The sequence below is a fragment of the Magnolia sinica genome, chromosome 19, assembly GCF_029962835.1.
Source record: "Magnolia sinica isolate HGM2019 chromosome 19, MsV1, whole genome shotgun sequence".
NCBI classification, from domain to species: domain Eukaryota; kingdom Viridiplantae; phylum Streptophyta; class Magnoliopsida; order Magnoliales; family Magnoliaceae; genus Magnolia; species Magnolia sinica.
In genome coordinates this window covers 39,823,591-39,841,024 of record NC_080591.1, presented here as the reverse complement: position 1 = coordinate 39,841,024, position 17,434 = coordinate 39,823,591, and the positions used below count along the sequence as shown (strand labels likewise).

At 43.2% G+C, this 17,434-nt stretch overlaps 1 non-coding gene across 1 annotated transcript; it reads right to left on the bottom strand.

Annotated features, from left to right (window-relative positions):
• Positions 1–497: 497 nt before the first annotated feature.
• Positions 498–604, bottom strand: LOC131235852 (small nucleolar RNA R71). Its single transcript, XR_009166370.1, has one exon. It is a non-coding gene; the product is annotated as a small nucleolar RNA R71 (small nucleolar RNA).
• Positions 605–17,434: the final 16,830 nt, after the last annotated feature.

Here is a 17,434-nt window from a genome sequence, read left to right as displayed (position 1 = left end):
ACAAGATTAGACACCACTGGAGATCCTCAGAGTCAATTGAAGTGATGGCTACTAATCAACTGGTAAATCAACTGGGAAGACAACCTTAACCTCGGGTTGAGAAAGTCCAGGATGAGAATGAGGTGCATCAAGCACCCCCGCCTTGTACTTTGCGAGACTATTTATAACTGGTGGGGGTGAGCACGCCCTCATGCATGATTTTTTTATAAAATACGAAACATAAGGACATTAAGCCAGGGGTTATCCAACTCCTTCCAAAATTCCATGGACTTGAATATGAAAGTCTATATTTGCACTTGAAAGAGTTTGATGAAATTATAGCCACTATATATTTTCCTAACGTGTCTGAGGACATGGTCAGACTGAAACTCTTTCCCTTTTCTTTGAAAGATAAAGCTAAGACGTGGTTACATTCACTACATCCCTGATCTATTGGCACATAGAATGACATGATAAGGGAGTTCATAAAGAAAATTTTTCCACATCATAAAATGAACACCCTCAGATAGTCAATCATGAACTTTGCCTAAAAGGAGGATGAAACATTCTTTCAACGTTGGGAGAGGTTCAAGGATCTTGTCAGTTCATGCCCACAACACGATTTTGAAACGTAGCACATTACCCACTTTTTCTATGATGGTCTGACATCTTCCATGCGCCAATTGGTCGAGACAATGTGCAATGAGGAATTCATGAATAAAAATGTCGATGATGTGTGGGACTACTTGAATAGACTTACTAAAAAGGCACAATCATGGGACACCTCCCTAAAATCAAGCACCACTTCTACGCCTACTGTAACGCCCTGAAATTCGGGGGTCGAGCATAACTTAGCTCCCGAGTTTCAAAACATCACTTATGCAACATATGCAATGATGATTGTCTGTTGTTTGTATGAGTGCATAAAACATAGAGTAGATTAAGCCAAACTGCAAACATAATCCAGGGATATATGAAATCTGCAAGCGAAAGATGGAAGAAACATATATATACATCTATATAGGTCCCTGAGATATGTATGCTCTGCCAGGTCATAATTACAAGTTTTTGTTTCAAAATATAAGTATCAAAATGAATTCATCCATTACAAAAGAACCCCAGAGTCCCCATAGCTGAGGGCACGACTCACATGAACCCGCCTGAGAACTGCATAAAAGAAAACGCGTCCTCATCATCCTCATACTCCTGCTCTGCCTCGGGGGTCGCATCATTATCTACATCTAAGACAGAGTCTGGTTGGTGTTGAAACACCGTCCTAGAATGTGGGAGTGAGTGATCAACTCAGTGGAACTATACAGTAAGAGTTAACATGTTATCAAATCAATCAAGTAGTAATGATAAGGCAATACAATCAAACACATCCTAATTACTCTTGTTAATGCAAGGATGTATATAGAAATGATGCATGATCTCGCCTGCACTCCCTCAGCATCTTCATCTCACGGTACGCATGACAACCTCTCGCAGTGCTCACAATGCCAAAGCACATGCAATGCGGTGCATGAACATGATTACCAAGTTGTTATTAGTCCTTTTCATACAGCAGGATTGAGAAGCTAAGATACCTTCCTCATATCAATTTCTAAACGGTGATCCATTCTAGGGTCGTCAGTCCCAGACAATCTCATGCGATCATATGATTCTAGGTCGCTGTAAAGGGCTCGTCACCAATCAATGCATGCCTTTCATACCTTAGTTACTACCCTAAGGCTCGTCGCCTCAATGCAGTATCAAGGTATGCTCGAGGTCCCTATAAAGGGCTCGTCACCATTCAATGTAGGCCAACAATGCGAATATAGTGTCTCATACCACCATAATTGGCTCACAAGTCTGGTGTGCTCACTGGTCACTGCGGGGAGGCTCGTCACCCTAGCGTAGGCTGACAGCTCGACCACGATGTCGCATACCACCATGTCCAGCTCATGAGTCTTAGCAAATCAAGGTACAATGGTTAACGGGATTGCATTGGTAAGTTTGGTACCCTAGATTCAAACAATAGCATCCATACATGGTGCACTTCCACTAGGACAATCGGGTTACTTGACGAGCTTCACTAGCAAGAGCGCACGTTGAGTTGAACGACATAGAGTGCGCAAACACGCCATGTGGCCAAACCACTGCCGACAACCTTAATACAACTCGGGTTCGTCAAACACATCCTACGTGGTGAAAACAACCTCGGCCACGAACTCAAGGTTTATTACCGATTCCCTGGACTATTTCATAGTCTCAAACACATTCAAGTATAACAGATATTCATACCAACAATTCAAAACGGTAATGGATCAACAATTCTAATCATACAGTATGCGAGCATTTGATGAATATCAACTTAACATGGATTTACACATAAGTAGTGCCTGAATTTAAATAATAAAGAATGTAAATTGCATGTAGGAAATCATACACACCAATAAGATAGTTGAGAATCTCTTCTCAATGCCAGTAAATAGGATAGTATATTACACACTTGATCATTTAGACATTTCTACAAACACTTAAGCTACATATTCCAACATACATGACGTATGTTGGTGATAACACACATTTGGACAATTCCTTTCACCAAGGAGTTGATACACATACAACTAGCACAAATACATGACAATTAATCATGGCAAACACAAGTTCATATTTCAGATGTATACGATACTTTCTACCTATACATGGAATACACAAATCTCAATATAGCTCATATATATCAGGAACGCAATATAAACATCGCATTTGGCATGTGAAATTGCACCCACAATAATAATAAACCATTAACCGACATTGAAAGCCTTGAAAACCATAACCTATACGAATATAGTCCGCACCTTAAACTAGGAAGTGCGCAACATATCTAATTCAGACGATAAGTCTTCGTCAACGGCGACTAGATAACCTAAGGCATGAATAAAATGAGCTACATCAACACTAAGACTATTCTAAGCTCCAAAACAGGCTAGGTTTTGATTGACTTACCCAAGAATGAACTTAAAATCACCGGAATAACGATTTAGAAGTGATGGTTTAGGGACATAGAATAATAGGGAAGAATCTCAAGATGATTCACCAACTTCTCTCTCAATTTCTCTCTCTTTTCCTCTCTCTCTTAGTTAGGGTTTAGAAAATTCGTATGGAATTTGAGAGTGAGGGTTTAAGGTCTTTATATAGGCCTAATATTGATGAAAATAGCCCCAGGGCCAAGGTATACTTAGGTTATAACTAATTCGGGCCTATTTCGATCTAATGGAGCACTTCTGGTGGTCCCTTTTCCACGTGCGGTCGGACTTAAGCTCACTGACCATGGATCTAGGTCAGGCTAAGTTTTTATACCGATCGGATTTACAGATCAGCCGTGGTAGACCAGTTTTAATTCAAGGGTCACCGAAACTCGATCGGGTCCACCGGCACTTTGACATGTCTGGGCCATCTTCCCTGATCTAAGGGTAAATTTGGGTCAGAATCCAACGGTCAGATTGCTTAAAATCGGCGCGCAAGCGACACGACTCAGATTTCAGAAATTCATATTTAATTTCTTACCTTTCTCACACTCTTTACTCTAGACTCAAGCAAATCGTCTCAAGACATCATCTGGACTTGATTTTTGAGGCGATTGTCTAGCCCAACAAGGTGATCATAATTGTCTAAGATCATCGCTACTGGACTTTCGACGCACGGTCCAAGCACGTTACAAAGTTTTCAAGTACTCCCGAGAGTAACTGGATTTAGCGTTGAATCCTAGATTTCAGGGTAACATAGCGCCAACGATCCTACGGGTTTTGGGTCTTACAAATCAAATTTAAATTGATTGGTGCTAATTTCACAAGTAATCGAGTTTAGCGCTAGTTAACCCACATTTAACTTCTAAAGAATTTGAAGTAGTACTCGGGTCTTTACACGAAATTTTCTGGGCCATTACAATCTACCCCCTTTAAAGAAAAATTTCGTCCTCGAAATTCGTATCTTCTCATACTCCTCAAGGATTTGAGGGTAGTTCTTTCTGACCTCAGCTTCAGTTTCCCAAGTAGCCTCTTCTTCACTGTGATGCGTCCACAGTACTTTCACAAGAGGGATGACCTTGCTACGCAATACCTACTCCTTCTTGTAGGATACGCGTCGGTCGCAGTACATATGTGGCATCCTCGCTTAACTGCACCTGCTCCCAACTGATAATATACGAAGGATAAGGAACGTATTTCTTCAGCATAAAAATATGAAATACGTTATGCACGCCCGCAAGTGGTGTGGGCAAAGCAAGGCAATATGCTACCGCTCCTACTCGATCCAGTATTTGAAATGGACCAATAAATCTCGGCGTGAGCTTCCCCTTTTTACCAAACTATAGGACTCCCTTCATAGGGGAAACCTTAAGAAATACATGGTCTCCAACCTCGAACTCAAGCGGTCACCGCCTTGTATCAGTGTAACTCTTTTGCCTGCTCTGGGCTGTTAGAAGTCGACGTTGAATAATGTCAACTTTCTCTAAAGTCGCCCGAACCAACTCTAGGCCAATCAAACTACGCTGGCCAACTTCTGCCCAGTAATGCGGTGCTCTACACGGGCGACCATACAATGCCTCGTAGGGAGCCATGCCGATACTCTTCTAGAAGCTGTTGTTATACGCGAACTTTGCATAAGGAAGACAATCATCTCAACTGTCCTTGAAATCCAAAACACAAGCTCGCAACATGTCCTCCAGAATCTTATTCACACGTTCCGTCTGCCCTTCTGTCTGCGGATGAAATGCGGTGCTGAACTTTAATTTCACACCCATCGCTTCATGGATATGAGTCCAGAAGATAGATGTGAATCGCGTGTCTCTGTCATACACAATCTCCAAGGGAACTCCGTGCAGACGTACAATCTCCTTGATGTATAACCTAGCCAACTCGTCTGTAGAGTTTGTAACTCTAATCGGTAAGAAATGAGCCGACTTCGTCAATCGGTCGACGATCACCCAAATAGAGTCATGTCCCTTCCTCGTTCTTGGTAGCCCTGAAATAAAATCCATAGAGATGAAGTCCCACTTCCATTCTGCTATGGGCATAGGTTGAAGCAGTCCAGGAGGTCGGTGATGCTCTGCCTTGACCTGCTGGCACGTGAGACAACGAGATATGAACTAAGCAATGTGAACCTTCATGTTGTCCAACCAGTAGGATCTCCTCATATCTTGATACATCTTCGTGCTACATGGATGCATCGCAAGCTTCAAATTATGGGCTAACTCGAGAACCTCCGGTCTCAAGTCAGGAATATCTAGGATGCATAGCCGGTCACGATATCGTAGGCCCCCATCTGAACCAACACTCCACTCGGAGTCCTCATCTGTACGAACCCGCTCTCTCATCTTCGCTAATAGCTCATCATCTGCCTGAGCTGCAATGATCCTTTGGTCAATAAGGGGTTGTACTCGAATGTGTGCGATAACCTCATACGACTCTTCCACCGTGAGTTTCTACTCAAAGTCTCACACAAACTCTATCATGTCCCATTCTGCTATCATTAGCGGAGCCACCAACTCTACAGTCTTCTTGCGACTCAACGCGTCTGCCACAAGGTTTGCCTTGCTCGGATGGTAAGAGACATCGAACTTAAAGTCTTTCAATGTTTCTATCCATCGGCGTTGCCTCATATTTAAGTCACATTGTGTGAAGATATACTTAAGGCTCTTGTGGTCGCAAAAGAGCTCGAACTCCTCTCCGTAGAGGTAATGTCTCCAAAGCTTTAGTGCGAAAATGACAGCTGCCAACTCCAGGTCGTGTGTAGGATAATTCTCTTCGTGTTTCCTCAATTGTCTCGAGGCATATGCAATCACTTTGTCCTTTTGCATAAGGACACAACCCAGACCAACACGAGAGGCGTTAGTATATATCGTATACTTAACCCCTTGCTCTGGCAATACTAGCACAGGGATGGACGTCAACTTGTCCTTCAGCTCCTGAAAAGCTATTTCCACCTCTTCATTCCAAGCAAACTTCAAGTCTTTCCGTGTCAACTGAGACAACGGTCTGGCTATCTTCGAGAAGTCTCATATGAAGGGTCGATAATAGCCTGCTAGACCCAGAAAGCTTCTCACCTCAATAACCGAACCAGGTTGCTTCCAGTCCTGAACTGCAGCTACCTTAGCGAGGTCGACAGCTATCCCTTCCTTGGACACCACATGTCCTAAGAACTTGACTTCCTCATTCTAGAAGTCACATTTCTTATACTGCGCAAAAAGATGATTCTTCCTAAGAGCATCTAAGACCGCTCTTAAGTGCTCCTTGTGCTCTTCCTGACTCGTAGAGTATATCAAAATGTCATCGATAAAGATAATGACGAATCGGAATAAAAATGGCTGAAACACCCTGTTCATCAGATCCATGAACATGGCTGGTGCGTTCGTAAGACCGAACGACATCACAAGGAACTCATAATGGCCAAACCTAGTTCTGAATGTGGTCTTCTGCACGTCCTCATCCTTGACGTGCAACTGATGATACCCTGACTGCAGATCAATCTTCAAAAAGTACCTTGCCCCCTTCAACTGATCAAATAAATCATCGATCCTGGGTAAAGGATTCTTGTTCTTCATTGTCACCTGATTTAACCTGCGATAATCTATACATAATCGCAAGGAACCATCCTTCTTCTTGGCAAACAGAAAGGTGCTCCCAAAGGGGACACACTAGGTCAAATAAAGCACAACTTCAACAAGCCATCTATCTACTTCCTCAATTTCTTCATTTCACTCGGAGGCATATGATAGGTGGGCAATGAAATAGGTGTCGCACCAGGCATGAGATCGATAGTAAAATCAATCTCATGCCGAGGGGGTAATCCAGGAATCGACTCGAATACATCTTTAAAATCCCGAACTACTGGCATGCTTTCAAACGCCGAACCAACAATACTCTCCAACAGAGAAGTATAACAACAAAAAAGGAAAGGTTAACTGACCTGAACAGGGAAAGTAAATGTCTCGCCCTCAGGTCCATGGACTGTCACCAGCCTAGCTTCACAATCAATCTCTGCTCGCATCTTCGTGAGCCAATCCATACCCAAAATGACATCGTAATGATATAAAGGTGCGACAAATAGGTCAACTAGAATCGATCTGCTCCCTAGATCAATCAAACAACCCATATAAATCTTAGTAATATCAGAGGAGGTCCCTATAGCAATAGTGAGTGTCACTCCCTTCATAGTAACAGTTCACAAACTCAGGCGCTTGACTGCCGCATACGATATAATAGAGGTAGTGGACTCGGTATCCACCAACAAGGAAATGGGAATACCTTGGATATGAGCTGTAACCTCAAAAGATCTCGGTGCCAAGTCAGCTCCAGGCGCTTCAGCTGTAAGCACGTGAACTCGGGCTTGTTGCAGGCGATTCGGCGGTGGAACCATGGGCTGTTGAGGTGGCCTGAAGCGAGGTACAGAAGGTCTGAAGGATTGGTGAGCTGGCGCTGAACAAATGGGTGAAGTTGATATGACCAGAGGCATCGGACGGGTGATCCTTTGTGGCGGAGTAAATCCACTGTCCCGCATTCGTGTAAAGCAATTATGATCCGAATAACTAATCTTCCCATAGTATGAACAACGCAAGTTAGAACGCATCGGCTGAGCCGGCAATGCTACACGTCTCGGAGGAGAATCTGCTCGCGGCCTCTTGTCGAGAAATGGTGTACTTGGAAAGTCAAGTCATAGTCTGGGAACCATAGGTGCTCGCATACGGGGCGACCTGTCCCCGTCTTGCTCAGCTCTCAGGGACATGCTCACCAACTCAAGATAAGAAGAGATGCTAGCACAACACATCTTCGATCGAATCTCAGGCCTCAACCCCTCAGAAAAATGCCGCATCCACATCGGCTGATCACCCAGAAGCAATGGAGCATACCACACAGCTCAATAAATCGGTTCTCATACTCTGTCACCGACATCCCTCCCTGACGGAGGCGAAGGAACTCACTCTTCTTCTCGTGTCGATAAGTGACCGGGAAATACTTCTCATGGAAGCGAGACTCAAATGCCAGCCACGTCCACTCAAAACCCTCTGCAACAGTGTGGAGAACACTATCCCACCGTAGACTGGCCTCCTTCTCAAACCTGAAGGAGGCAAGCTCGACCTGCTCAGCCTCAGAATAATGAAGTGGCCTCAGCATCTTAGAGATGCAATCAATCTAGTATTCGGCCTCCTCGGGTCTATGGGAACCCGCAAATGTGGGAGGGCGTAAGTGTTGGAATCGCTCAAATGTGCCGCTAGCACTAGTGTTCCCAGATGGGTGCATAGGTGAAGCAGGTAGAGTCACCCCCATCGACTGAGCAAAGATGCAAGCCATGGAAGACAAAAACTGCTGCTGCTACTGGTAGTGCTGCTGCTGTTGGATCTGCTGCTGCTGCATTAACAACATTATCTGCTCAAGCCTATCAGGAGGCGGAGCGGACGAAAATGCATGAGGCGTCGACGTAGATGCACGGTTCGGCTCAAGAACCGAAGGCGTGACTGGAGGAGCCATAGGTGGTATCACAGGAGTCGGCCCAGCAGTGGGGCCAGTAGCTGACTGAGAGTCCGGCCCAGCACCAAAATGAGACGGGCCCGACTGTGGATCCGTTTGGTTATCGCCTAGGAGGGAAACCCCGGCAAGCGACTCGCCCAAAGAGAGACGGGCCGAAGTCTTCGAGCCCTTAGGAGGCATACCCTACATTCAACAGAGGATGCAACCTGTGAGACTCAATATCCACATAATCCACCCATACAGTATTTACATCACAACTTATGGAAAAACAATATGCATTTCATTTAACCAAATTGTCGCAATACAAGAAGTGCAGCATTACATGGATCGCGACAGAGAAAGCATGCGAGCTAATATATCTTAAGCTTCAAACCACAAAATAACTTCTAAACTACTACGCCTATAACGGCTACACATAATAACAGGCAACAAAATAGAGCAAGGGACGACTACATCTACAACTACTCGTCGGAATCAGGAGATGGAGGAGGGGCACCCTTATCCTGCAGGCAACACAGGATAGACTTCAGAGTGCGAGACACCTTCTAGAACTTATGCTTCACGAGGCCTCGAAGATCCATAATGTCCTAGCGTAGGACAGCTTGACCCTCCTCAAGTCGAGCTAAACGGGCATCCCTGGCGGCCTGATTTGTACCCTGCTCCAGTGCCGCAGGAGGAGAACCCTCACTTGTATCCTGGGCCTCCACTTCTTCCTCGTCCTGCTCTTCATCTTCTTCTATCTCATCTCCACCTTCTTCATTACTCTCTTCCTCATCGCTCTCAGCTCATCCTCACTTTCTTCAAGTAACGCTTGTCGTCGATGAGGCCCGATATCCATCTGATTAGGGGTCGTCACATTAATGTAATGGACAGGTATCGACTTTTTTATCCCGAGTCTGTAGCCAAACTCATGTGTAAGCTTACAGATGAGTCGATTAAATAGGAACGATTCGGTCCTCCTATTCGAACGAGCGATAAGGACAATCTGACGAAAGATGTATGTTGGCACACACAGCTTCTCTCTTTGCCCCACCTAATACAGAAAATCTACCATCAGGCGCGTACACTCACTGCGGTTGCTCCACCTTAGATAAACATTGAATGTGCAGATGTGGTGAAGCAAGCGGAAGTCATTCGTCATGTTGGTCACTAAAAGGCTTCTGTTAGGCTGTCATTCAACCAGACGACCATAAAGGAACTGCGTGCGGCGATCCCTTTCACGTGCACTATTCATATTCTTCTCACTTGCATGAACCTCGCCAAGCGTCACGTTCAGAAGTCAGGATATCAAAACGACGTTGATTGTGGCCTCCCGATCTCTTCCGCAAGGGCTCTTGAACTGTAATGGCTCCAGCGAAGGTTTTCTAATGTGGGCATAGAAAGCTCGGATAGTACCCACATTGGCGCGGTATTCGTCCTCGAACAGTGGACACCAACCGGCCCCTTCCAGGCACTCCAATAAGAGATATTTTCCAAATAGCCACGGATCTACATGAGCTTCAAAAAGGACCCTATGGCCCTCATAGATTCCATGAGATAGCTCCGCCAACAAATTTCTTCCAATGGGTGACTGATGATTGAGATCCCGCTTTGTCTGAAACTCTCGAGTGGCGGTTAAGCTCGCGGTGGCACCTCTTAGCCTCCGTGAACGGGTTGGGCCGCTAGGCTTGGCTTCATCAACAGGAGCTCTTTTCTTCCCCATGAAAGAGAGAATGGTAGAAATGAAAAATATGGCCGTGATAAGCTCGAATAGGGCCATGGAAAATGAGAGAAAAAAGGGAAATGGAAGGAATGGTGAGGATCCCACGAATTTGAGACTCAAAGGAAGGATTTAAGTACTCAAATGGGAAAGGAAAACAACAATGGAGGTGGGTTTTAAGATGGGTAGAATGGGGATGCATGAAAATTGAAGAAGAAAGGGTTTGGGGAGGGATTTTTTTGGGGTTTTGAGAAAAATTTCAAGAAAAGGGAAGCTTGGAGGGTAGCTTTGTGAAGGAAGGAGGGTTTTGGAGGGGATAAAACCATGCAACCATGGAGGAGTGGGCCACACTAGTCCCCACATGTGTCGGCCCGAGCCAGCACGCCCAACCTGGCTCGCTGGGCGGCGAGGTCATCGCCAGTCTCTGGACACTTCGATGAGGACTCGCCATTTGGGCAAGCTCCTCCTACCCCCTAGGTCAGCATTTGATGTGGGTCCCACCCTGGGTCCCCCAATAAATGCCCCGATTGGCCCTTTAGTCCAATTCAACGCTTATCGGGTCACTTTGAATAGAATCTGATACATATACACTTTTACTGGCATCCTAATGGCTGGAAAGGGATGATACACAGTCTAAAACTGTCAATGGATGGTCTAGAAGAGATTTGGAGTCGCTGTGTGTGATCAGGAGTGTGTACGGACTCGATCTCGGCGATCGTTTTCAGTCAACTTTCGTCGATTAGAGCAACTAGAAAACTTATACAAATTCTAGATTAATCTCACACCCTCCTACACTAAGGTGGCATCAGCGTGGGTTGTGTGACTATAACCCAGGTCCGGTTTAATCCAGATCATGCTCTGATACCAACTTGTAACACCCTGAAATTCGGGGGTCGAGCATAACTCAACTCTCGAGTTTTAAAACATCACTTATGCAACATATGGAATGATGGTTGTATGTTGTTTGTATGAGTGCATAAAACATGCAGTAGATTAAGCTAAACTGCAAACATAATCCAAGGATAGGTGAAATCTGCAAGCGGAAGACTGAAGAAACATATATGTACATCTATATAGGTCCCTGAGATATGTATGCTCTGCTAGGTCATAATTACAAGTGTTTGTTTTAAAATATAAGTATCAAAATGAATTCATCCATTACAAAAGAAACCCAGAGTCCCCGTAGCTCAGGGCACGGCTCACATGAACCCACTTGAGAACTGCATAAAAGAAAACGCATCCTCGTCATCCTCATACTCCTACTCTGCCTCGGGGGTTGCATCATCATCTGCATCTAAGACAGAGTCTGGTTGGTGTTGAAACACCGTCCCAGAATGTGGGAGTGAGTGATCAACTCAGTGGAACTATATAGTAAGAGTTAACATGTTATCAAATCAATCAAGCAGTAATGATCAGACAATATAATCAAACACGTCCTAATTACTCTTGTTAATGTAAGGATGTATGTAGAAATGATGCATGCTCTCGCCTGCACTCCCTCAGCGTCTTCATCTTACGGTATGCATGACAACCTCCGGCAGTGCCCATGACGCCAAAGCACATGCAATGCGGTGCATGAACATGATTACCAAGTTGTTATTAGTCCTTTTCATACAGCAGGATTGGGAAGCTAAGGTACCTTCCTCATATCAATTTCCAAATGGTGATCCATTCTAGGGTCATCAGTCCTAGACAATCTCATACGATCATATAGTTTTAGGTCGCTACAAAGGGCTCGTCACCAATTAATGCATGCCTTTCATACCTTAGTTACTACCCTAAGGCTCGTCGCCTCAATGCAGTATCAAGGTATGCTCGAGGTCGCTACAAAGGGCTCATCACCAATCAATATAAGCCGACAGCGCGAATATAGTGTCTCATACCACCATAATCGGCTCACGAGTCTGGTGTACTCACTGGTCATTACGGGGAGGCTCATCACCCCAGCGTAGGCCGACAGCTCAACCACGGCATCCCATACCATCATGCCCGGCTAATGAGTCTTAGCGGATCAAGGTACAATGGTTAACGGGATTACATTGGTAAGTTTGGTACCCTAGATTCAAACAATAGCGTCCATACATGGTGCAAATCCACCGGGACAATCGGGTTACTTGATGAGCTTCACTAGCAGGAGCGCACGTTGAGTTAAACAACATAGAGTGCGCAAATACTCCGTGTGGCCAAACCACTACCGACAACCCTAATATGACTCGGGTTCGTCAAACACGTCCCACGTGGCGAAAACAACCTTGGCCATGAACTCAAGGTTTATTACCGATTCCCTGGACTATTTCATAGTCCCAAACACATTCAAGTATAATAGATATTCGTACCAGCAATTTAGAACGGTAATGGATCAACAATTCTAATCATACAGTATGTGAGCATTTGATGAATATCAACTTAACATGGATTTACACATAAGTAGTGCCTGAATTTAAACAACAAAGAATGTAAATTGCATGTAGGAAATCATACACACCAATAAGATAGTTGAGAATCTCTTCTCAATGCCAGTAAACAGGATAATATATTACACACTTGATCATTCAGACATTTCTACAAACACTTAGGCTACATATTCCAACATACATGACGTATGTTGGTGATAACACACAATTGGACAATTTCTTTCGCCAAGGAGTTGATACACATACAACTAGCACAAATACACGACAATTAATCATGGCAAACACAAGTTCGTATTTCAAATGTATACGATACTTTCTACCTATACATGGAATACACAAATCTCAATATAGCTCATATATATCAGGAACGTAATATAAACATCGTATTTGGCATGTGAAATTGCACCCACAACAATAATAAACCATTAACCAACATTGAAAGCCTTGAAAACCATAACCTATACGAATATAGTCCGCACCTTAAACTAGGAAGTGCGCAACAGATCTAATTCAGACGATAAGTCTTCGTCAACGGCGACTAGATAACCTAAGGGATGAATAAAATGAGCTACATCAACACTTAGACTATTCTAAGCTCCAAACAGGCTAGGGTTTGATTGACTTACCAAGAATGAACTTAAAATCACCGGAATAACGACTCAGAAGTGATGGTTTAGGGACATAGAATAACAGGGAAGAATCTCAAGATGATTCACCAACTTCTCTCTCACTTTCTCTCTCTTTTCCTCTCTCTCTCTTAGCTAGGGTTTAGAAAATTCGTATGAAATTTGAGAGTGAGGGTTTAAGGTCTTTATATAGGCCTAATATTGATGAAAATAGCCCCAGGGCCAAGGTATACTTAGGTTATAACCAATTCGGGTCTATTTCGATCTAATGGAGTGCTTCTGGTGGTATCTTTTCCACGTGCTGTCGGACTTAATTTCACTGACCATGGATCTAGGTCAGGTTGAGTTTTTGTACTGATCAGATTTACATATCAGCTGTGGCAGATCAGTTTCAATTCAACAGTCACCGAAACTCAATCGGGTCCACCGGCACTTTGACATGTCTAGGCCATATTCCCTAATCCGAGGGTAAATTTAGGTTAGAATCTAACGATCAGATTGCTTAAAATTGGCGTGCAAGCGACACGACTCAGATTTCATAAATTTATATTTAATTTCTCACCTTTCTCACACTCTTTACTCCGGACTCAAGCAAATCGTCTCAGGACATCATCTGGACTTGATTTTTGAGGCGATTGTTAAGCCCAACAAGGTGATCATAATTGTCTAAGATTATCGCTACCGGACTTTCGACGCGCGGTCCAGGTCCGATACAAAGTTTCCAAGTACTCCTGAGAGTAACTGGATTTAGTGTTGAATCCTAGATTTCAGGGTAACATAGCGCTAACGATCCTATAGGTTTTGGGTCTTGCAGATCAAATTTAAAGTGATTGGTGCTAATTTCACAAGTAATTGAGTTTAGCGCTAGTTAACCCACATTTAACTTCTAAAGAATTTGAGGTAGTACTCAGGTCTTTACACAAAATATTTCGGGTCATTACACCTACTCAATCAAAGGAGAGGGGTAGATTATACCTTCTAAAAGAGGAGGATGATATCAATGCTAAAGTGTCTAATCTCATAAGGAAATTCGAGGCCTTGAAACTAAGGAAGGATAAGGTTAAGGAAACTATTTGCAATATTTGTGTTTGAAACGTTCACACAACTGAAAATTGTCCAACAATACTTGCCTTTTAAGAGGTGCTAAATGAGCAATCTAATGCCGCGAACAATTATCAAAGACCTTTCAATGGACCTACCTCCAATACATACAATCCTAGTTGGAGAAATCATCCAAACTTTAGTTGGAGGAATGGACAAACTGCTACTCAAGGATTCCTTAATCAAATTCCAAATCAAGGGAAACCTTAAGAGGATCCGGTTTCAAAACATTTTCAAGACCAAGAGCTACTTAATCGGAATTCGGCACAAGCATTCCAGGATATCAGATCATCATTAGGAACGCTTGCGTCGTCTATTCAAAGGATAGAGTCACACTTAACAATTGGGGAGAAAGAGATTCTTTCAGCTCAACCTCTCCCCAATCCCAAACCGCAATACCGAATAAGTGATCCAAACTCTTCAAATCAGATGGAGCAAGCTAAAACTATCACTACTCTTAAGAGTGGGAAGACCATTGACAAAACCATTCTGATTAGGGCTGAAAAGTCTGAGGACTCGGAAGAGGAAAACAATGATAGACCTAGTACTGATCCACAAGAATTAGAACTGGAACATCTCCCCAACGGTTGGTTGCGCTAAAACCGTAACAATGAAGCCAATTGCTCCATTTCCCCAATGGTTGGTTGCACTAAAACCTCTCTCTAACTATTAGGACATTCTAAAGGTGCTTAAGTAAGTGAAAGTCAACATCCCTCTTCTGGATACCGTAAAACAAATTCCTTCATATGCCAAATTTTTGAAAGACCTATGCACGACTAAGAAGCGGCAAAGTATCAAAAAGAAAAATTTTCTAACAGAAAAGTGAATGCCATCCTTAAGCAAGATGTGCCACAAAAATATAAAGATACCTATAACCCAACCTTCCCTTATGTAATTGGGAATTACCGGATCGAGCACGCATTTCTTGACTTAGGAGCGAGTTTGAATCTGATTCCTTACTCAGTCTACGAACAACTAGGTTTGGGTGAATTGAAACCCACTCAAACCACATTATAACTTGCTGATCGCTCAGTTCATGTACCGAAAGGGATAATTGAGGATGTGTTGGTCCAGGTTGACAGATTATACTACCCGGTAGATTTTATCATCCTGGATACTCAACCCATCATGGACATGAGCACTCAAATCCCTGTCATCTTAGGTCACCCATTCCTTGCCACATGAAATGCAATCATTAATTGTAGGAATGGAGTCATGAGTTTGTCTTTTGGAAATATGACATTCGAGTTGAATATCTTTTTCAATACGGGTAAAAAGATAGAGGATGATGATGATGCCCATGATGTAAACTTGATTGATTGAAGAATATAACACTTTTGACCTTATCATTTGACCCTCTAGAGATGTGCTTGGCCCACTCACATGATTTGGATGATGATATGATTAGGGAGATGGGTGCCATGCTTGATACTGTGACAGTATTTGAAGTTAATCGGTGGAGGCCACAATTTGAAAAATTACCCTAAACTGATGTAGTGCCTCTACTGTCTAACCTCAAGGCACCAAAGCTTGACCTAAAACCCTTGCCCTCTGATTTGAAATATGTTTATTTAGGTTAAAATGAGTTATACCTGGTGGTGATTTCTTCTCACCTTGAGCAAGAACAAAAGAGTATGCTTATTTCTACTCTCATTGAGTATAAGGGAGCCCTTGTATGGTCGATTGCGGACCTCAAGGGAATTGACCCTTCGATTTATACTCATCGCATTTATTTAGAGGATGATGCGAAGACATCCCGATAGCCATAATGTAGATTAAATCTTAACATGAAAGAAGTGGTTAAAGCCGATGTACTTAAACTATTGGATGTGGTATTGTATACCCGATATCCGATAGTCAATGGATGAGTCCAGCTCAAGTGGTTCCTAAGAAGTTTGGAATCACCATCGTAGCCAATGCCAACAATGAACTAGTGTCAACTAGAGTTACTACTGGTTAGAGAATGTGCATTGACTACTGAAAATTGAATACCATCACAAGGAAGGACCACTTTCCTTTGCCCTTTATTGATCAAAATTTGGAAAGGCTACCTAGTCACTCATATTATTGTTTCCTTGAGGGATATTCGGGCTACAATGAGATCAAGATAGCCCTTGAAGACCAAGAAAAGACCACGTGCACATGTCCTTTTGGCACATTTTCTTACTGAAGGATGCCATTTGGACTGTGTAATGCACTCGCCACCTTCCGGCGATGCATGATGAGTATTTTTTCTGACATGTTGGGGCAATATTTAGAGGTCTTCATGGATGACTTCTCAGTCTTTGGTCCATCCTTCAGGAAATGTTTAGAAATTTTGAAAAATGTACTGAAGCGATGCGAGGAAAAGAACTTGGTACTGAATTAGAAAAAGTGTCATGTCATGGTTTGTAAGGGAACTGTCCTTGGACACATCATTTTGTCCAAGGGAATTGAGGTATATAAAGCTAAAATTGATCTTATCTATAACCTACCTCCACCCAAGAACATACGTGACAAGCGATCCTTCCTATGACACCCTGATTTTTACAGAAGATTCATAAAGGATTTTAGTCACCTTCCTCGTCCTCTCTATAATCTACTTCAAAAGGATGCACCATATGAGTGGACTGAGCAATGCCAAGAAGTTGTTACTAAGCTCAAGGGCATGTTAACCATTACACCTATCATGCAGCTACCCGACTGGAGCCTTCGTTTTGAACTTATGTGCGACGTGTCTGACTATGCTCTTGGGGTGGTTTTAGGTCAGATAAAAGAAAAGAAGCCCTACATTATTCATTATGCAAGTAGAACTCTAAATCCTGCCCAAGTGAACTACTCTATTACGGAAAAGGAACTCTTAACCGTAGTGTTCGCTTTAGACAAATTTAGGTCCTACTTGATCGGATCCAAGATCGTCATTTACATAGATCATGCGACACTCAAGTATCTTCTTTTTAAGAATGATGCTAAGCTCCACCTGATAAGATGGATCCTCCTATTTCAAGAATTTAATTTAGAGATAAAAGATAAAAAGGGAGTAGAGAACGTAGTGGCTGACCATCTTTTCCACCTTAATCTCTCTGATTCCCTTGAGACGACACTTATAAATGATATGTTCCCTGACGA